The sequence below is a fragment of the Paralichthys olivaceus genome, chromosome 3, assembly GCF_024713975.1.
Source record: "Paralichthys olivaceus isolate ysfri-2021 chromosome 3, ASM2471397v2, whole genome shotgun sequence".
In the NCBI taxonomy this organism is placed as follows: Eukaryota; Metazoa; Chordata; class Actinopteri; order Pleuronectiformes; family Paralichthyidae; genus Paralichthys; species Paralichthys olivaceus.
The window spans coordinates 5,189,554-5,211,860 of record NC_091095.1 but is presented as its reverse complement, the minus strand read 5'-3'; the positions used below and the strand labels follow the sequence as shown (position 1 = coordinate 5,211,860).

Genomic DNA, 22,307 nt, shown 5'->3' with positions numbered 1-22,307 from the left:
ATTATAAAGATGTTTACTGGTGTAGCTTTACAGATATTTATAATGTCTTAACCTGAAATGACTCAAAAAGGATATCAAATGTTGTTGATACATGGGCACAAGTTTAAACAGCGAGTCTTGTGCGTCACAGCTAAAGCTTTGGCTGGACATCGGGGACACAGATGATGATTGCAACAGATAGCAAAGCTGAGTTCAAAGACCAATGGAGTACAGAATAGGAGTAATGACTGCGTTTCAAGGCAATCGACCGAATGGAAAAATAAATGCACGGATCTCATATGCAGCAAGTAGCTTGATAAGGCTATCAGAACCTTTCAGGTAAGTCTCTGGCGTCAGATGATTCCTTTGGTTTGCTGAGATGAGTGAGTGCAATTAAATGGTTCTATGATAGATTTGTCAAAAGTTTGCCAGGGGCAGACATTTCACAGAGTGCTTGTTTAGAGGGAGCGCCTGTAGGCTCGAATAAATGGCAGCCATGGGGGAGAAAAGCAACACAAGCTGTAAAGAGGTTCTGACAGGGCTGTTATTACAGTTATACACCTCTAACACTCAAAAAAGGGTAATATTTGAAATCACTTAATGTTTTTTTTTTCAGGAATCACAAAGGACACACAGATCACACAGGTGGTTTCATACATGGAAAATAGGGCAGAGTCTGATGCTGTCACGGTGGCCAAACGGCACATTCCTAACTGCGAAGGTTTGCACTGTCACAGTGTGTAACCGAAGTATGAAATGACAACAACTCATTTAGCAGAAGCCAAGAGAAAACAAACTCTCGGTGGCCTGTCCTCGCATTATCTAAACAAATCTTCGGTGTATGTTGGAACATACCTGTGGTTAACCAAGCCATGACATCGCCCCCCTTTCCCTCGCACTCCCCCATCGGCTTAAAGATTACATAAATGTTGAGAAGTAGGTCAACGTGAAGGCTTGCACAGTTAACAGTAGCGGATCTGGAGACCCTCGCACCACATCGACCACAAGAATCTGGCAGGAGGTTCCAGTAAAAGAGCTGTTTTAGCCAAATTGGCTGCAATGTCAGATGACTTTCAGTCAGGGCTCCCAGGATATCAGGGCCCTGAGGAGGAAAATGCCACACTATAGTCCTGCTTAGACACATTTACAGCCGGCTGAAGGGCGGGAGACTACAGCCGTGCCAGGATTAAACAAATCAATTGAAAAAAGAGAGAGAGGAGTAAAGTTAAAAGTGCACGACATCGTGGCTCGGATTGTTAAATGGTGTATCTTTGTAAAAGCATTGGGTGTGAGGGACATAATTACATTTCTGAGAGCTCAGAGAGGCTGTTGTAAATGTAATCACACATTAAAGCGTGGATGGATGGTTGTGTGTCGAGATTCAAGAAACAAGAATAAAGACTTCTCCATGATTAGTTTTCAATCAATACTCGAGTGGCTCTTTATAATCTGCTCCTTTTATTAAAGTTTAGATAGAAAACAGATTGGAAGAGAGTAAAACTAAATCTGAACTAAATTCAACTAAAACGATATATGATCATGAATCTATTATAGAACATAGGTGTCAATTTGTGTCCTGGACTGAAGCGTAGATATAAAAAATAGAATATGCCTGTAGGTGTGAATGTGAGTGTGAATAGTTGTTTCTATATGTCAGCCCTGTCTAGCGTGTACCCTGCATTTGTCCCAATGTGTCCCAAGTTCGACTTTTCCAAATTAATTTCAAACTCGAGAGATAATCATAAAACTTCTTACACATCCACAAAGATTTGTGCTGTCTTGCGATTTTTCATCTGCTCACGTATTTTGGAACTTGCTGATAAAAGCCACTGATCGGATACAACTCAGCGTAAAATCAGTATCATCGATCGTCTTCAAAAATGCGCTTTAAGAGGCTCACCGACATGTTAACTAGAATAATCTGCGACAATTACAGCCAATCAGGATGCAGAATGGGATGAAGACTGTGGCTGAAAGATTGTGCAGTGTGTGACCAGTCTGAACTAATTAAAGGAAATATTTAGAGATGTCCTCAATAGAGAAGGGGTCGGTTAAGTTACATCTTGTACTGTAACACCTTGCTGGCCACAGTGCAGACTCACATAGAAAGACACCCATGCGGAGCCGAGTGCTACGAAAATAAACAGAAATATGAGTCTGTTTGACAAGTCCAAAGTCTGTCCCAGAGCAAATAAAGTCCTCGCTCCAATCAGCAGGGCTGTAAAGAATGTGTCTGCTGCCTACCTCTCACTGTGATGGCTCCACAAATACAGGAGGGCTGCGGGCTAGGAACTGCTGGAAAGCAGAGGGACGGAGGTTGCTGAGGTGAGCCTCCACCATGGGGAAAAACACAGGGGGCTTCAGTAAATACATCTCCACTGACTCCTCCGTGTTTATTGGGTTTGACCCCCACAGACTGGACCCCGTACCCAAACAAGGGGGAAAAGCTAATAAACATGCCTCCCCCAGAGAATTACAGTCCAGCCTTGCCTGACTACACTGATTTGATAGAAAATATCTCATCAAACATCACCGCACCACCTAAGACATTGTTACCACAAAGCGGAAGATTTATTACCTCTGCAGAGGAAATTATGTTTCACCCTATTCCATTGGTTTGTTGGTTAATTTGTCTGTTTGTTTGTTTGTCAGCAGGATGACGCAAAAACTACTTCATGGATTTATAGGAAACTTGGCGGAGTGGGACGTGGGGCAAGAAAGAAACCATCAATGTTGGCACTGATCCAGCCAAAGGGACAGATCCAAGATTTTTTTAAACTTTGTTTAACATTGGCATTTGTTGACAGATTTTCCAGAGAAAAATATGTGGATGAAAACAAATCATACTCAATCATTTATTTAGTATGGGGAATTTGGTGATTCATGATTGAATTTCTTTTGACAAACAATCTGACTTCCTCTTCAAGCATTGCTGCAATGCTGGCTGGTTATGACATCAGGAATGCTTCTTGTGCTCAAAACAAGCATGCCCCCCAGGTCACTCTGTACCACTGGCATGTAATGCCGATAAACTGCGTCTGTAACCAAAACTTCCAGTGTTTCATCACACCAAGTGGACAAAGTAAAATATTCCAAAGATTTGAGGCTGAGCGTAAGCAAAAGAAGTGGTTCCACTCTTCCAGCTCTTCGCTGATAAACTGAGATTTATACTAAAGCATTTACCTGTTATTATCCAAAGCCATAAAACACTAATAGCCAAACCAGTGAAAAGTCATATTTCAGCTCTATAGTGAGCACAGGACAGTCCGTGTTGTCTGTGTTGAGAATGTACAGACAAAAAGAAGCTGTACATCCTGTCCTCCTCTCTTCCTCCCTTCCTTTTTTCTCAAGGGAAACCCAAGTGGGAAACTCTACTCGCCGTCACCTTTGGCCTACCTGGGCCGACAGAAACAAGACCACCCACATCTTCGGCAGAGGGCGGCGAGAAGTTCAAGGTGAGCAGATTGTGTGTGTCAATCACACCATGTGTTACAGTATAGGTATAAAGCCTGTGTGTGTGTGAAGAGGGTCATATATTTTAAAACTGTAGAGTCCATAGTGTTTAAAGGACGTGTTATAGCCCATTTACTACAAATTACTTCATAACTAAACCATGTAAATCCAGGGTTTGGATGTTTGAGTGTGTTTCCCATAACAAGCATCAACTAGTTTCAATACAATTTAATTAAACATCTTTATCATAAGATAAAGCAGTCAATCAATTACAGGAATTGTTTCACTTTTTATCAAAATAAGGGATGGATGTCTAGAAAAATATGTTAAAAAATGTAAAACTATATAGATAATCGACACATAAAGGGTCTGATCACGCAAATTAAAAGTGACTTGGCGGTACACATACAACTGGTGTGATTAAAGATTGAATTCCAGGTGGTTGAAGCGAGAAATCGAAGAAGACCTTTTTCAGATGTTGATAAGCCGCAGACAATGTCAGTGGTTCATTGGAACTTGGACTTTCTACTGCCAATGAAAACGGTACAAAGCGTTCTAGATAATTGTAAGAAAGTGAGGCACCGTCTATGGAAAAACAGATGTCAATGTTGTAAGTATGTTTTAATGAAAGAGACAATTCAGCCAGATCTGAGAACAAGCTGTAATGTTTATACCACAAAAGTAGTCAAGTTAATATCAGTCTTATGGCCCCAATTAAAAAGGATTCAGTGCAGTGATTTGGTAGGAAGAACAATTGAAGAAGTTAATACATGCAAATAAAGTACCGCAATCCTTAAGTGAAGGCGTTGGCAGCCTGAAAGTGTGAGAAGCTGTTTTTGAACAATCAAATCAGCTTAATGACATTCAGAGACAGGATGAACCACAGTATTATGGCAATATGTTCCACATCTTGTGGAAGTACATATGGTGGAGGGCTAAAAGTTGAATGGAAAGTGGAATGCCTGACAACTGTAACCATAAGTCAGTTCCCATAACCTATATGGGATTATATTTTCCGAGCACTCTGGTGCTCTTTGGCCCTTACATCATCCAAATCTGCCATGTGTACCAAAGATGATTCAATTGAGATGATTTGAGCTGGAATCCCCATTTTGTTTGTTTTTGTTCCACTGGTTGAGGCCCCATGGAAAGCCAAAGTAAAAATACCCAGAGCTCCCACATATTTAAGTTATTTCAACATTTGTGAGGCCCTAGGTGTTCTACGGAATGGAATGTCCAACCAAACAGTCTGCGATGGTTTGTATGAAGTTATGTGGACCGGAGCCTGACCTACCACTGCCTTTTCCAAGGGAGGAGACAGATATGTTTGGTGTGGAGGAGAGAGAACAGAGCAGCAAGAGGGGTCGAGGAAAGAGGCGGAGAGTTTGGGTGAGTCATCTTCAGATTCAATTTTTGTTGAAGGCTTCCCCCTCTCTCTCTCGCTCTTTATTCCCTCCAGAGCAGGGAGGCCTCTCGGTGGATGGTGCCTGCTCGCTGGGAGAAAGAGGAACCCCTGACTAAGAGGTCAGGGAAGCCACACAAGTGAGGAGGGAGTAGAGGGGAGTGAGAGTCAGAGAATTTTGACCTCGCTGAATATGAGGAGTGAGACTGACAAGAGCTGCTCCCTCAAAAATGCCTCCAACACCAACAGTTCTTGTTCATACATTCTGAAAATTTGCTAAAAACAAGAATTCGGTGAAGTTATATAACCACAGTACTTGACCCCTTATGAAGCCACGCATGCTGTTTGGACTGAAAGAAAATCTGTTGTCTTTTCATATCTGCATTCTTCTCATTGTTGAGATGTTCCAGTGGTTGCTCCTCTTTGCTTGGTCCAAAACTCTAAAAAGAACCTGGAAACACAGAGCGTTCTGCAGAAAGAAAACACCATCATACCACATGGATACACCCACGCTTTCCAAAGAATGTAATGGATGTGATCCCAAAGGGGAAAGAAGTTGACTCTGCCAGGCAAAGTACAGACTAACTGCCCATTATGAGGGATTTCCCAAAACAGCCTAGTGAAGCTGGATGTATGGGAGGGGCTGGTATGGAAAAATGAGGAAAAGGAGTATGTGTTTTAATCTTGTAATGCGGAAAAAAGAGCAAGATGGGCCAAAAGGTTTCCCATAAATGTTAATGAAGGGCTTTCCCAGAAAGATTTTTTTTTCTTTCTCCTCTTCAGCATGAAACAAGAGGTCAGGTGCTGATGTTAACCAGCAGGGCTGAATCCCAGAGACCTCCCTTTAAAGTTTAGCAGACGGAAACCACCTGGAGTTAACCATGAAGGGATTTAATCGTGAAGTAGCTAACTTTGGATGGATGATGTGTTAGAAGAACTGAGCAGGTCTCGTTCACAGAGAAGCAAACACGTCTGAGAAAATAAAAAAATACAGTAACTGCATCGTTTTTTTTCTTTAACTTAGAAACAGGGAGATTTTAATGTTGCTTGTATCTTTATTGTTCAGGGTCTCTCTTTATTGTTGTCAAAACAAAACATGGTTGAGTCTCCTCTGATTCACTCTTTGTCCGAGTCAATAGCCACGTCCTGAGATAATTTAGGAGCGGTTAAGCACATCGCTAAGTGCCGGCCCAGGGCAGTAAAAAGCAGCTTTGGCTAGATTTAAGACACCATAGATCACTGTAGTGTCGGCTGAAGGCGCCGCACTCGCAACAAAACAAGTCGCTTGTGTTCTGAGGCGTCTATTTAATATCTTCAGGGAGACAGTGAATGATGCACTCACACACCTCAGCCTGTGGCCTTAAATGAATGGTTTAAATCCATCACAGTAGAATCTGATCTGTACATAGGCTTCATGTCAGAGTTACCTTGTGTTTCATGATGAGATACACAAAGGTATGCATGGGATATTTACTAAGGAGTGAACGATAACCAATCAGAAGCTGCACTGGGATTGTGTTTACAGTAGATGCAGGAATTGGATAGTGACAAAAATGCATCGTATCTTTGACACATCAGCTCTAACGGATAATGAAACGTATCCGACAAATTACCACCACGCTGTTGTCCCCTGCTGAGAGTTGTGTCTTCAGTTGATGTGCTCACCTTTTTTTATTTCTTTGACAATGTGACAAGTTTTGGACTTTGAGATACAAGGAAAGATAATAAAAGTCTGTGTCGCCGATACAAAGTGAGATTTAACGGTTGTGCAGATGCATTTTCTGAACTAGGCCTCCTGACAGTGAGAAACAGCAGAGACAACTGAACAATGAATATTTATTTTGGATGTGCCATTACAGCCAAACCATTTGGAAATCCTACACTCAAGCAATAAAGAAGTAAGTGACTCCACTGTGTCAGTGTATCACAGTGACGCTGATTTTAGGGAGAGGATTACAGTTACATTGCATATTTACGGTCCAGACAGTTTTATTACTGTTTTATTACAGTTGATATTCTACACCCAATATTGCATCAGTGAAAACTTGCCTTAACTGCATCATTATACTTTAATGCTGTTGGCTGTGTGACGGTCTCCAGTGGTCCAGCTTATTAAAGCTGACCACTGATGTCATCATGGCTGTTTGAGGAGGACAGACGCTGATAAAATTGGGATCTTAATGGTTAGAAGCCGTTGTGTACTTCCATCCATACGTTATCTGTACCGCTTATCCTTTCAGGGCCACATGGAGGCTGGAGCAAATCCCATGGCACACCCGTGACAGGTCACCAGTCCATCACAGAGACGAAATTCAGACACAAACAACAATCCACACCCACGTTCTGACTTCACCCCCTCAGACACTTGACTCTGGATGGCGTCCTGAATTAACCAGAAGGGCTGTATGTCAGAAAACAGACTTTTGCTCAGGACATTCTCAGATGTTTTTCCTGTCAGCAGGAAAATGACCACAGAATTCACCTCGAGCTTATACAAATGTCTCAGAATTAAAAAGACGTGCCACACATGTAGACGATTCCCAAGAAGATGTAAACTTGATGAGACCATGAGATTCTAGAGCTTTTGAAGATAAGGGCCAATGCTGGTGTTGATGTGCTGTCAACAAAAATATGTGATTCCACAGCAGATTTATATGTTATGGCTTCCTGCATGCTCTACCCAGAAAAGAAGTCCGGAAATGATCCAGACCCAATTGTTCATGACAGAAAACGCCTTTAGAGTCACCAATTAAGCTAAGCTGCATGTTTTCAGACCGTGGGAGGAAGCCAGAGTGCCCAAAGAAAAAACCCACCCAGACACACGGAGAACATGCAGACAACAGAAAAGCCAAATAATTTGTTCTTATCATCCCAGTGCGATCTCCAGTAACTTAATGACTGGCAGTGCTGTTAGCACATTGGCCTGTTAGCTTGCCAGTTAGCATGCCATTGAGCTGACTAGTAATCCTGTAATTCCTCGACTTGGCCACCACGCTCATCTCACTGACTAGTCTGGACCAGGTCACTGGCAGTCTGCTTCTGAGTTCCTGTCAGTGATAGCGGCCCGCCAGCAGCCAGGCCCGTCCAGCTATGTCTTTGAAGCACCACATGTAACCCATGTGTGTGTGTGTGTGTGTGTGTGTGTCTATGAGGGCCATAACCACTCCCCCCCCATGCTTCGCACTGTACAGCTCGCCTCTTACCCCCGGGCCTCCATGCAAAAACATCATCATCGCTGCTGCTGCTGCTGCCGTGAAACGAGACAGCCTGTAATGGAAATGACACACTCTCCAGACACTTGAGGGGGATAGCAAGCATCTTCGCCTGAACCGAAAAAACATACACACTGCTAACCCCCCCCCACCCACCACCCCTCCTCCTGCTTGTCTGGACAACGGACATATTGTCTTTCAGGAAATAACTGGGCACATTGTAATGATTAGAGTACATTGGAGATAATAAACCCCTCCAGTGTGAGGATTTTGTAAAGACAACAAAAACAGTGACAATCCAAATTCTTCCAGGACCCTCCATTCGTGGTGCCAGGCTCCAACAGCCACTTGCCTTTGGAGGTGCAGACATTCCTTGGACTCATATTTCCGTGTTTTGTGTCGCATGCTGATCGTTCTATGATTCAGCAGATGATTCAGAGCTGGAAGTTAAGACTTTCCCCCAGAGGGTCACGGAATAGTTTATATAATGTAAGAGGAAAGAAAGTTAGGATTTCTAATAATAATATTTCCACAAAGTCTCTTGTGGAATTTGAAGCCTCACCTGTGTACCTGTCAGATCTGAGGAGGGATGCAGCTGTGATGGACAAGGATGGGATTATTTCATATATTTTTATCTTACATTCTTCAGATGTAAATTGCATTTACCTTAATACGTAAAACGAGAATAACACCCAGAGAGGGCATTGTCCCTTATGAAACCATATTTAAATTGTGTATATTGTTATTTGGATCAGCACCAAATTGCAGACACTTAAACATCCGTCTGCTTTTTCATCAAGATCCATGAATTATTATATCGAATCATTCCATCAAGTTTTGTGGTAACAGACAAATAAACAAATAAGAGGTTTTATCATGTTTGATTCTTTCTTATGAATATTTTCATTTATTATAGATTTATATATCACCTTGGGTCCTTGGATATTTTTGCTGCAGCCCAAACATTGAAAAATGAGAACCCATGAGCCGAGACTGTAACTTCCAACACTCACCTCACAAAGATGTTATTGTATAGAATTAGACCAACTTGCCTAAATGACCCATTTCAACCTTGGATTTGAGACAAACTACTTTACTCAGGGAACAGTTTCAGACAGCTTCTGATCTCATATAAACAGCGATTCAATCTAATATATTTCTGATTTGGGGGTTAACCCGGGACACAACGTAGACTTACGAAGAGTCTGACAAACTTTGAGTGCAGTTTTCAGTCCTGCTATTAGTGTCAGGACAAAGTGATTATGTGAAGGTGTCAAGATTTGATTTAAAAGTGTAAATGAAGCAGTGTTGAAGTGACGCCCTGGCATCTGCTATATGGTGGTTCACAGATTAGAGAAGAAGCTACAGAGGTGAAGAAGTGTGTTGTTCCCTCACCCTTGCTTCATTTCACTGTTATGATCTTATTTCAACCCCACCCCCTTCTCCATCAGCCACCTTCCATCTGATAACGTATAGTGCTGTTGAGCTCTTGAACCTCGCCATTCTTCACATTCTCGGGATTCTGGATGGTGTGACCTCATTGGGTGAGCGAAGCTGGTAGGAAAATAGCCCCCGGCCGAGCCTTTGCTTCAACATGGAAACTTAAGCTAACCAAGAATGCATGACTATGTGCAAACTTGACTGTGGCTGCACTTGTGAGAGAAAACAACAGCTTTTCTTATGAAGGAGTCTTTTTCAAATCGATGTGCAGATTATTCTGTCGCTGTTGGTTTCAAATAAGAGAGTGAGACACACACACACACACACACACACACACACACACACACTCTCTGAAAGGAAGACAGAATTTGCATGAAACACAAATTGGCATTAAATTTGTACTTCACGACCCAACTGTCTAAGAATGGGCAGCAAGCCGGAGACTGGGAAATGCAGGTGGATGTAGGCTGGCTGCTTAGAGTCCCATCACAAATTGTGACAACCACCTTTAGACCAGACCTCGTACTAATTCCAACATCCTGCGTGTCGTCTACTTCAGAGAATTAACAGAACCCTGGGAGGATGCTGTCGATGAATGGAATGAGAGGAGGAGGCTGCAGGAAGCAGAGACGGCATCTGAGGCAGAACAATGTAATATCGTTGAAAAGGGAATGACGTACAGGAAATGATTCAGCAGTGTATGAAGCCATGGTTTCGATGCTCAGGGCGGTTGAGTCCATCTTTATACAAATTGAGCACTAAGGGATTTGAGTAGCTCCAGCTGCAGACCATGTTGTTAATTGGGTCAAATTCAGTGGACCAAACTACATTAGCTAATGTCCGGTTTCAGCAGACGGCACCAAAACAGTATCTTGTCATATCTCATGTGACTCCTCCTCAATTTTCCCACGCCCCCCTGGGTAGAAACACCTCACAGTAAAGACCACACAACCAGAACTCAGTCCACACGAGGACAAGGATTACTAACTTCTGCAAATGATGCTTGTAATGCAATATAACAAATCGTTTTCTTTAGAGAACAGAAACCTACTGTTTAATAATTGAATACTTTAAACTGTACAAAATAAACTACCCATCTGAGCACATCTCACAGTGCTGCATGTGTGAGGAGATTCTGAAATGATTAGGATACAAATCAAATAAAAACAGTGTAAAGAGACTTTTGACCACCAGGAGGGAGTTAAGGCAACATAAGTTAAATTTAACAGATTAGTAAAGATGCACTTGTTAGTAAACAAGCAGCCTTAGTATCCCATTACATTAATGTTTCAGTTTGGTCTTCATGACATTCTGTGGAAAATATGAGGTGCTGCATTCGGTAAATCCCTGTGATGGACTGACGACCTCTCCAGGGTGGCCGTGACTCGCCCAGTGGAGATATGGATGGAGGTGGATGCAGAGGATGCAGAGGATGAAGAGATGGAAGAGGATGAAGAGGACGAAGACGACGAAGAGGATGAGGTGGCGGCAGCAGTTGTGTAGAAAGCAATTATATGGCTCTATGCCTTATGGAATGTTCTTGGCATACAGAGCAAGGCGATCCAGGTTTGCTAATCAAGCTGAGTGTGTGTCCCTCTGTGTGTGTCTTTGTGTTTGTATGAGTGTATGTGCATATGAGTGAGTGAGTTGCATGCCTCTCACTGGAGCACATAATTACAAGCTGCTGATAAAGAAGAGGAGAAGGGGGCATTGTGGGATAGCTGTGGCGTGAGTCACCATTTCTCATGGGGTTTATTGAATGACTGTAGGGGGACATGATTAACTACATAGCTGGGAGGCTATGGTATGCACGGCACACACACACACACACACAGGGAAACACATGCACCTGCATATAGTAGGCAACGCATCTGAAAGTAAATCAATACTTTATCAAATAAACAACCAAAAATCTGCAAATGCTTAGAAAAATGGAACATAAAATGTCACGTCGCCTAAAACGTGCAGCGTACACAAACCACAAATTTGGAACAATCAGCACGTCAGGTCAGAAAAAAAGGAATAAAGAAAGGAAAGCTGTTTATACTCATAACCAGGCTCTGAAAACATTCATTTGGTCAAGCTCTGCTGAATCATTTACCAAAACTGAGGTGGAAAAGAAATACATAAGCACACAGTCTGGCTTTTACGCAATGCCAGCAGCCAGTCAGTCAGAACCACAGGATGCATACAGCGAAGAGAAAACAAACATTGAGGGATGTCCTTTCTGCATTCTTGATGCTTTTCCCAGCCACAAATGCCGAAGTTCGCCCGGGAACGCTCGTTGCAAAACAGATTGAATGGAAACCAACCTGCCATTTTACCTTATAAGGGTTTGATTACTCCAGGCCTTAGGTTGTTTGTATGTGTGTATACGTGTCTGTCTGTGCGTAGGCGTTTTGCAGGAACTAGGTAAAGTTTCATGGGGGATTTCACACAGCTGCTGAGTTTTTGATATCATCTGGAGATGAAATCTCAGCCTGCATCAGTGGCTTAAAGAAGAGGAGGAGGGGAGGAGGACATTCCACGCTTACCACTTGATCTAACATCGTTCCATTCCCCAGGTCCATGCCAGTAACACACACATGCACAAACACAAACACAGAAAACCTCCTGGTGGTGTGGTATGTCTAAAGTGGAACATTGTTGGAATTCTACTAACCTCCAATCCAAAGCCTCCCTTCCTCTGCAGCTCATGAAGATCCTGCAGCATTAATGTTAATATGTACTGCAGTCTGCTCCATCACCACTGGAGGAGAACTGTTTAGCATTCCACACATCACAGGAAATGTCCCTCTCTGATCATTGTTATTTTCTGCCGCTGCTTCGGTCTCTGTGCAGGTGGACTTTAAAAAAGCCTGCCCCTGCTGATTAGCTTCTTTTTCACTGTGCTGGCATTTGTTACTAATGAATGTTTAACATATCAACCGCACTAATTAAAAGTCCTTCATCATCGTAATTACATTAAATATTCTCAATACAGATGTAATTACCTCGACTGCCACATCCCTGCGATTAGAAATGAAATGGTCTCTGCAAAATGAAATGTCTGCTAGTGTCGAGGTTAAGACACATATAATACACTGTGAGTGTCACAGCCCCGGTTCTATTCCAGTCAGAGACCATCACTGCATGTCCTACCTCCCTCTCTCTTATCCTCATGATTTCCCTTCTGTGTTTCCACTGTGACCTATCTAATAAAAGACAAAATGCCCCAAAGAAATCATTTAAAAAAGGCTTCTACAAATCCAGCAGATTTCCTTTATCTCAGGGAAGAAGGATAAGAAGACAATCGCTTGAGAGGCCGTGCTTTAGGAGAATGACAATTGCCTCTCCACTGAGAGAATGCCTTTAGAGCCATGCTGTGCAGTATGAATGGTCTGAGGCAGAGGAAACAGTTTTAAAGTTGTTTTATGAAGTCAAAGCAACTGCAAAGATTTTGACTAGGATTTGTTTTCAATTAAAGAATCAATTAAAGAATCTGTGTTTATATTTGCTGGCATACACTGATATTTCTAGTTATTTCTAATAAAGTTCATGGAAACTGTAAAATATCTAACCTGAATTATATTTCATTGCATGTTTGACATATACAAACAGTATATATATATATATATATATATATAGCCCCTACAATTCCCTGTCGTATGACTTTACTTTCTTATACAAGCAACAGCTTTATTTGCAGAACATAAAACTCTGCACTGATGTCACGTAGATCAACTTTGAACAAATTAGAAGGAATTCAGGATTCTACCTGAGATGAACAGGGAATCATCTCGATATAAATATATTCTTGAGTGACTTGCTGCTGATGCTTATGTATGTTGACTTGACAGAAGAACGCTGAAATCTAAACGTCCTTTCTGCTTCATGTCTCTATTTCTTGGCTGTTAAAACAGCTAAGATCTTTCTGTCAGGTGAGAGCTGTCAGATAAGTCAGATCTCATATTTGCTAGAGGAAGGTGACTCAAGAGAATCTACAGCATATCAGATGTAATCATGGAAGTCCTTAAGACAAACAGCTGCGTGTCTGAAATTGAATACTGATCAAGTTGCCTGGACCCCTGAATAAACGTGACATATGAACAAGCTACCTAAGATGCGCTCATTATGGCGAGCATGCAGGGGCAAAGCATGCCCAACATTCTGCCTTACAGGGACAGGGCCACAGAGTTCAACCTTGAGGTCAAGAGGACACATGCAGCAGTTCACAGAGACAGCACACGCTCACTCAGCCATGCATGCAAATAATCAGGCATGCATGCATGTGCAGGCCGAGTCAACCCTTGACTGTCAAATCAACAGCTGCTCAGGCACACGCACAGGAGAGCTGAACTCATGCCAACAATAAGAGTCATCCCTCACTTTGGAGTCACGGATCAGGGCCGTACATGATGACAAATACCTTCAGGAGTGCCGAACAAAAGCTGTTCGCTTTAGGGTCCTGGCTATGTTTGGCCCCCTGCTCAGGGCATGCAGTCATCGGACGAAAACAGGATTTGCCTGAACGGTGTGAAAGACTTGACACAGTTTCTGAGTGCTCACACCAGCGATGACATCAAGAGACAAAGTGACCCGCAGTCATTCATTTCAAATGACTGGAGTGACAAAGAGAGCAGTGGCAGAGAACAGAGCAGCAGCTGTCACCGACACATTAACAGCTTCATTAAAGCGGAACAGTGACACACAGTAGGGACAGTGTCAGTTGAAGGACGGACGCATTACCCTTGTTTTATTTCTTTATTAAAAAAAACAATTTGGACTTTGGCTCCAGCTTTTTTGCTCCAATTACTTGCAAAGTGCTACATGTGAAGTAGAAGTAAAAATACCCTGCATCCATTATCTACACTCATATATCCTTCCAGCGTCGTGGGGGGAGCTGATGAGAAATGGTATTCACCCTGGAGGACAGGTCGACCGTGTATTGAAGAGAAAACAACCATTCACATTCACACCAATGGTCCATTTAGAGTCTCCACTCTAACTGAACCAAAACCCACCTGTCTTTGGACTGTGGGAGGAAGCTGGAGTACCCGCACACGCCAGGAGAACATGCAAACCAGGAACCTTGTTGCTGTGAGGCGACAGTGCTAACCACTGCATCACTGTGCCACTCAGGACTTCTCACTAGAGTTACATTGACTGTGTGACTCATCCTGACCCTACTGGTTCAGTTCTTCTCGTTCCACATTCATCAGTGTCCTTTCACTAGGTGAATCAAGAGATCTGCTAAACAGTTGCATAATAGAGTAGAAAAACAAACCGCATGATGTAAACTAATTTAATCATCGGTAGGCAAAGCTAAAATATAAAACAAATTAAAGTTCAGAAACTGATGGACCGCAAGTGAAGGAGAAACAGATTGTGTGGAAAAGAGTCCGAGATGACTAAGGCTCTCTGGGTTTGACTTGGGGGGTGTTTTCATTCATAAAAGACCCAAGATGAACTTCTGCTCTGTGTTAATAGCCCCAGTATGACCAGTTCTATCCCTTTGCTATAAGCATTGGAAACCAGGACCAAATGTTCTCATGCATCATAAAGGAAAAAGATCTGACAGGAAGAATCGATTTGTACATCATTGCGAAACCTTTCCAAATCCCTTAAACTTTGTTATGATTTCCAACCCGGTCTATTTAAAAGTTTCCCCGCAAAAAGCTCTTGTGTTGTTATCACCGGATGATGTCATGGACCCAATCTGAGAGGATTACGCAGATGGTGGGAGAGTTGAACTGGGAGTTTGGCGAAGGAAGATGTGGATTCTTCTGACAAACTATGGGAAGAATGACGAGGGAATTTGGCTCCGCATGAATCTCTTCCTTCTTACGGAGAAGGTTTGGCTCGACACCAAATTGCTCCATTGTAAATGCTCAGTGCCTTGTGCTTGTATTTTCTTGAACTAAACTAAATTCTTCCTTGAGGCAGCAGGAAACATACAAAAAAAAGAACAAGTCTGAGACAATGGAAGTGGATAAATGCGAAACGCTACTCTGTGTCTGAACAATCAATTCAAGGCTTCTTGTGTTCCATTAGTCATCGTCCTTGAATGGCAATCGCAATTGAGTCGGAAGAACGCAGCAGTTTCATTAAGTGATTCCACTTCCATAATGTTTCAGATTCAATAAACAACATTGTAAAAAGCACCAAACATTTCCCAAGGACAAAGGCACAGCAGATGACTAAGAGACAGATCAAATACGGTCCTGGATGACGAAACACCAAGAATTGCCTCTATTGTTCAGTGAAAACACCAGACATACTTTACATTCCTGATGTTTTACTTCGATACATTTACTCCCTCATTGAATAGCAGCTGAACAAGTCACTTCATCCTCTTCCTCCTCTTAACTTCGTTGTGCCAGGCTCCATAAATGGTTTGTTCTTTCTGGAGTCAGGGTTAATCCTCGCTGCTTGACGTCTGACTTAGCAAAGGGCCATTTAGGGTCAGAGCTGATGTGCAAGTATTCAAATTGGTTCCAGCTTCTTTCTGTATTTAGATCCTGTCAGTAAGAAATCAAATAAATGCATTTCCTAAAATATCAAAATATTCATATTACTAGAAGGGCACGACTCCCCCAAGGCTCAACAGTTGCCGTAAATTCAATCAAGCTGCACCAAATCAAAGTTATTTATAGAAATCACTATGTAGATATCACTCCAATAAATATGCCAGATTTGTTTCATGAGGATCCAGGAATTATTCCCTGGGAAATCAGTGAAAAAGTCCTTTCTGACAAATAAATTAAAAATAAATTCCTGGATCTGCAATTTTCTTTCCCAAATGTGCACATTTTGGATTGTTTGTTTCTTGGCCCACGTCCTATCCTTCCATCAAGTTTTGTAGAAATAGTCTCTGTACTTTTTTGCTCAGAAAAAAAAAATCGAGTCAATTTAATTCCCGTTCTGGAGCTTTGGGGTTTCTTCATTAGCTTAGTCATCACTAAGACCATGATACAAACATCCAACTCAACTACTACAGGAGCCATGAGGTGATTTTTTTTAATATTTGTTTTTAAATTACTGGATGATTTAACCCTCTCTGTTGAGTATTCAACAAATCAATTTGAGAAGCAGTGATAGATTTTAACATACACAACATGAGATGAGAGCAAGTGAACATAGTTTTGTTTTACAGGATCAAAGGGCCCAAAAGGTTGGTGACCATTGACCTAAATGATCAAAGAACCAACAGGTGCCTTTCCAATCCATTCCAAATGTATGACACTGAACGATGAGGCCATAGATACAACACTGAGTCATGATCCGTACTGGCACCACAGCCTTACATGGCCGGCCTCTCCATTTAAGCGTCTATCAGTCATGCTGACTAGGAGCAAGCAGGTGACGGTCGAGGGCTCTGACATGCCTGAGGAGACCTTGATGCTGCGCCGCCATGACACCAGGATTCCTGTGAGCCGGACGTGTGACTTTCCATCTGTTTGCGTGTTTATACGTAATGTGTCCGGCACGCTGTGACGCATTACCAAGTCTGGACGGGGGAATCTCATACATGTTTGAAGCACAGAATTATTCCATATGATTTTTTATCTTGTGCATACATAATACATATATAAGAAAGCGAATAACTCCCATGTGGGAACAAGTTAATGTATTTTCTGTCATACATATGTTATAATGTTGGATTTCCATATTAAACGTGGGCAAGATTTCAAAAAGTGAGGTAAACACTTCACCCCTGTCCATTTGTTTATTGGTTGGTTCTTATGCTTGTTGGTGTGTTAGCTGTGAAACTACTGTGTCAGGGATTCATTTCTATAATTGTGTGCAATTTGGTGAGGATTGCTTGAATTTAAGGGGACTATTGAGCGATTCCACAGTATAATCTCCCAAAACAGTCGATGTGAGCAGTGCAGGTACTGTGCAGGTTTACTATGCTATCATGTGATGATAGGAGAGAAATGTCGCAGTTTTTTTTTGGGGTTATTACAATCTTAAATGTTTTTATGCAAACACTCAGGAAACCTAACTGCTGAAAATTCAGATAGGTGCACGTGTGCATGGAAAGTTTTGCTCAGGCTTATAAATTATATTTAAAAGACAGACGCTGCAGCATATGGTGAATTAACTTGTCATTATTAACGTGTCTTTGCATTAAAATACATCTTTATCAAACTGCTGAAGATTTACGATGGTCACTTTGTTCTAGCCTGTAGTTTCACCCACTGTCATTATGTAATGTAATCCTAACTTGCACTATGCACTAAAAGAGTCAAAAGCAATCGAGCTTGAGTCCATAATGTGAAATCGTGCATTTAATTGTAGTTTATGATCACTGTTCTGTCTCCAACTTTCCCATCGGCCTGGACGTGATCTCTCCGTGTATGAGCTAATGAAATGCCACAAAATGTCCCAGCTAACAAGATATAATATTTAAAACAAAATCAACAATCAAGGGATCAATATAATTGCAGTGATGGAGCCACTGACTGATTTGTTGGGAGGGTTATGGAACAATAAAGACTATTACCCATCTGAAAAATAATCAGGTTTTTTCTCCTGACCCTGTCAACCAAAAACAAGTCTCTCAAAGTGAAGGTGTCAATTATTTTTTTTTGTCAACCCTAAAAATGATCATATAAAAGCAGACATGCTGTCAGAGGATTGGAATGTGAAATGGAGCACAGTGGGAATGTCTCACGGGCGGCTGCTGTGTAGTTGAGTGTGTGTGTGCATGTGTGTGTTTATATGAGTGTGTGTGCATGTGTGTGTTTATATGTGTGTGTGTGTGTGAGTGTCTAATTCCTCAGGTCTGGCACAGGACAGGTGTACTTCTTGGGATAGAACAATTCCTGTTATTGCCTGTCCAGCCATTTATCACCACCTCATACCCATCCACTCTCATCCACACGCTGGTAAACAGGTCGAAAAAGAACATCCATCAATCACCGCGTGTGCACGACTTATGCCAATTACTCACACACAGAAACGGGCCATCAACACAAAGAGCAGAGTGTATTTTTGGAGGACAATCCTATTTTTCCAGGCATGTTTCTGTCATTATCATTCCTGGAGTGGCTCATGTTTGAAGTCAGTGGGCCGTAGAACAGCGCAGCACTCACTCCGTACAGAGTAGGATGGCTACAAGGAGATGATGGGGAAAGCAGGTGAGGTGATCGGGGCTACGCTATAGTGCCACAGAGGGAGAGACGGAGGGAAATGGAGCGGAGGGGGCTGCAACCACGACACTGAGAGCTTATTTCCTCGTCTGGACCCTTAACCCTCTTTCTGGTTTGTTGACTTGCTGTCTGATCAGTTAGTTTAGTCTATAATCCCCCGGCTTTGTGTGTTAGTGAGTCGGTGTTTGCGACAAAAGAGGAAAAGTTGAGCTGTTTTCCTACAAAGAGGATAAACGGGTTGGAACCTCATGGTGGCCCCCACATTTCACACACCTTGGATTTTTAAATCTTGCTCCTGTGACTTTACAGGACAATTCTAGTTTATTAAAACTTTAGCACTAACTTGTGACTGTACTTTACTGTACTGTAAAGTTATCGCTATTAACTGGGAAAATGCCGGCATACAGTCAGATCATCTGTAAACATGTAAACAGTTTATCAAGATGATCTAAACAGCTTAAACCTGTAACATTATTCACGACGCTGGTGACAATTCAGTGAACTGCAGTAAGCATTCTGTTGCTCACATGGACAGGCGTGAGCAGGCATCCTTGTGCCTTTGCCAAAACAGTGACATAATGGTCAGACTGGGGGGAAAATTCATCCTTTGTTTGGCGTTCGGATGGTGCCAATGTAAGGATTGCAGAGAGAAGCAGAGGGATCAGTCTGGAGTTTTGAACGGGATTAATTGGTGCTGCAGACAAGAGACCAGCGGCAATCTAATAGCGAGTGCATAGAAGAAACGTCTGCCAGCGATGGCGTGACGCTAGAATACGCATGTGGTACGCAGTTGCTGATATAACAGGCACGCAGAGAGAGCCAGTATAGAGAATAAGGGATGGTGAAAAGATTGCAGATATTTTGATGGTCCCCTGTCCCACTTAGATTTGTCCTCCACAAGACTGAACAAGATGGACAGGAATCATTTTGATTCAGCTGCTTATAGCCGCCCAAATAAAGTTAAAGTCAGCAATGCTTGCCAACACAGCGACTTCTCAACCTGCACCTATGTACCTGAATGCAATCATACATGCTTTTGATTCTTCTCGGCCACTGCGTTCCTCCGACGAACCTTACCTGACAACGCCTCTCTGAACACAAGGCAATGACCGCTCTCCCTTGAGGTTCGCCGATGATGGAGCGAACCACAAAATGCTATCAGAGCAAGAATGACGGTCTCTATCGTCAACAATCTCTTGAAAACTCATCTCTGCCAAAACCACCTCCTCTCCCAACACACGCTAAATGTGTACATTACACTTTCGGTACCATTCCTTTCTTGATCTCCTGCACTTTGTGTCCATGAACAGGTTCGGCACTTCGCACCTCCAGGTCTCCTCCTGTACTGAGGCTTTAGTGAATGTTTAGTCTGCAGTTGTAAATTGCTTTGGATAAAACCACAGCAGCAGATTGAGAAATGAAAAGGATCAAAGCTGAGTTGTATTCCACCAGAATGGTGTTCATAATTCTTCATCATTGATTTAGTAATAAACACACTCACAGCAGATGAGCTGAGGTGAGCTCTCGTCTACTCAGCACTGACTGCTTATGTTTATCGCTGCTTTAACGGCGGCAGCAGCAGAGGAGACTAAGTAAGGACAGGGATATTTGGTCTGCATTGTGAGCCAGGAAGTGTTTTCAAGAAGATTTGGGGCTGATGTCATCTTCCTGTTGGACAGTAGGCCAAAAAACATAGTGTGTGAGTTGAAGCAAACAGGGACTGAGGGGGTGAGGATGATGTGGGGAGTCTGGTTGCTGTAGAGGTCAGAGGTGACAGACTGATACTCAGGGGAAAGGCTAATGTGAGTGGATGACGGCATGCAAATAACTTAAGTGTGTGTTTTGTGTGTGTGTGTGTGTGTGTGTGTGTGTGTCCCTTAGTTGATCAGAACTTTTAATCTGAAAGGCCACATGGATACTTATATAAACTAACAATAAACTAAGCAGCTGTTGACAACCTGACGCCTCATCCTCATCATTCAGTTAAGATCAGACCAAAGATTCATTCTCCGACATTAAAAAAAACACATTATCACTTTAACTCTCGGCAGTTCCACACCACATCTATTAACATCTCAGTGAATAAGTGGATTGTTTACAGTCCTCGAGTGCCACCACCTCAATTACAGAAAATGTCAGAATGAGTTTTCATTCAGTGCTCGCCTGCAGTGGCACCAGAGCTTTTCATTGGGGAATTGCAAAGTGAATACTCAATGACGGAGCAAAGTCACATCAGGGTTTTTAATCATGTTGTGATGAAAAGAAACCTGACTTATAATAAACTACACAGAGGCCTCAAGGAAGGAAGGAAGCCTGGAGCAGCAGTGGATGTTTCACTCTCAGAAGTCGACGTAAATAGTGTTAAAAGTTATAGATTGTTCTATTGAAACAAACCTGAGAAACTATCAGGAATAAGAAAAACCTTCTTTAGCTTTTAAACCAGATTTTGAACTGTAAGTTTTACAGTATTGAACAACACTCAGAAAGTACTACAGCTACTGCCCTGTGGTTATATGCTCACCACGACCTTTGACCTTTAACCACAGAAATCGTATCAGTTAATCTTTGAGTCCGAATAGCAACTAGCTAATGTCTCACTATGTGTTTCTAGAAATGACCATATCTCTCATTAGTTGTCATCAGTTGTGTTCAGTGGTTTCCTGCTCACCACATTTACACGACACGATCTAACAGTGCAGCTGCTGCTGTTACGTAGACAAAGCTAATGAGGCAGATGACATAAGCAGCAGAGGATCAGTGAACCTGATAACTCTGGATATAGATCCATGGAAATCTCTGACAGGAACATATAGGAAGGCAGCGATCAGCTAAATTGTTATTCGGGTTGACAGGGCAGTCGCAGTGTGGAGCGGCGACAACGGCTGACCTGACACGCCAATCGATAACATCCCAGAGCAGAGCAGTGATGGAGAGGAACTGTCCGCGTCTGTTATGGCTGGACGACGAGTGCGACTCTCAGCCAACAGGACGCAGACAATGAGTTTGGTTTGCTGTTGCATGCTGGGACACACCCACCTGCGAGTGTGTGTGTGTGTCTGGAAGGGATGTCCGTGTGTACTGCTTTGTATTTTGAGAGTAGTGCTAATCCAGGGAATGTGTTTTTCAGTCTGTTTTCTTATTCAGTGGTGTTTGTGTGTCTGTCTGGCTCTGGATGCATTTGTGTATTTATATGTTAAGCTTCTCTGTGTGTGACTGTGTGAGTGTTTGGGTGCATGAGCGGGTGGTTGAAGACACGTGAAGAGAAGGAATCCTCCAGTTCGGCACGTTCTCAATACTTCCCTCCAGACTGATTATGTCAGAGTTGTGTGTGTGTGTGTGCGTGTGTGTGTAGTCTACACTAAGGGTTTTTTCAGGGTGGAGACTGAACCCCTAACCGCCCTGCAGCTGCGATTTAAAACAGATGAAGTCTTTGTCTATATGTTCAGCTTTTCAATACAAGGTAATTATCTGTATCTGAATGGATCTGATGATTCACTTTTGCAGGATGATCATGCAGTAACTTTGTGAACCATATTTCACCTCATCTGGGTGTTTTGGTGGATGTAAACAGGAAGCCACAAGTTTAGTGTTGCCGTGGAGTTGTTTCATCAGGCACAGGCCTCAACTTGAGCAACTTGCATATTGTTTGGGCCGGTGTTTGTTTAATTTGGCAATGGTACCATT

At 42.5% G+C, this 22,307-nt stretch overlaps 1 protein-coding gene and 1 long non-coding RNA gene across 6 annotated transcripts in view; one reads left to right on the top strand and one right to left on the bottom strand.

The window, feature by feature from the left end:
- Window positions 1–22,307, bottom strand: part of ddah1 (dimethylarginine dimethylaminohydrolase 1) — a 70,399-nt gene that overhangs the window by 23,116 nt on the left and 24,976 nt on the right. The window contains exon 1 of one of the 4 annotated variants that reach the window (XM_020098522.2): window positions 2,224–2,330. The exons of 2 other annotated variants lie outside the window; for them this stretch is intronic. The gene's annotated coding sequence lies outside the window, so the exon portion shown is untranslated. Of the gene's footprint in view, window positions 1–834; window positions 875–2,223; window positions 2,331–22,307 lie in introns of those variants that run through there. One more of the 4 variants, XM_020098523.2, reaches the window with a different exon arrangement.
- On the top strand, window positions 181–8,917 carry LOC138407163 (uncharacterized). 2 transcript variants are annotated; one of them, XR_011240576.1, is made up of 3 exons: window positions 181–318; window positions 3,331–3,434; window positions 4,648–4,784. It is a non-coding gene; the product is annotated as an uncharacterized lncRNA (long non-coding RNA). The 2 variants fall into 2 exon arrangements; XR_011240577.1 differs by lacking the exon at window positions 4,648–4,784 and adding an exon at window positions 7,075–8,917 and having other exon boundaries at window positions 212–318; window positions 2,635–3,434.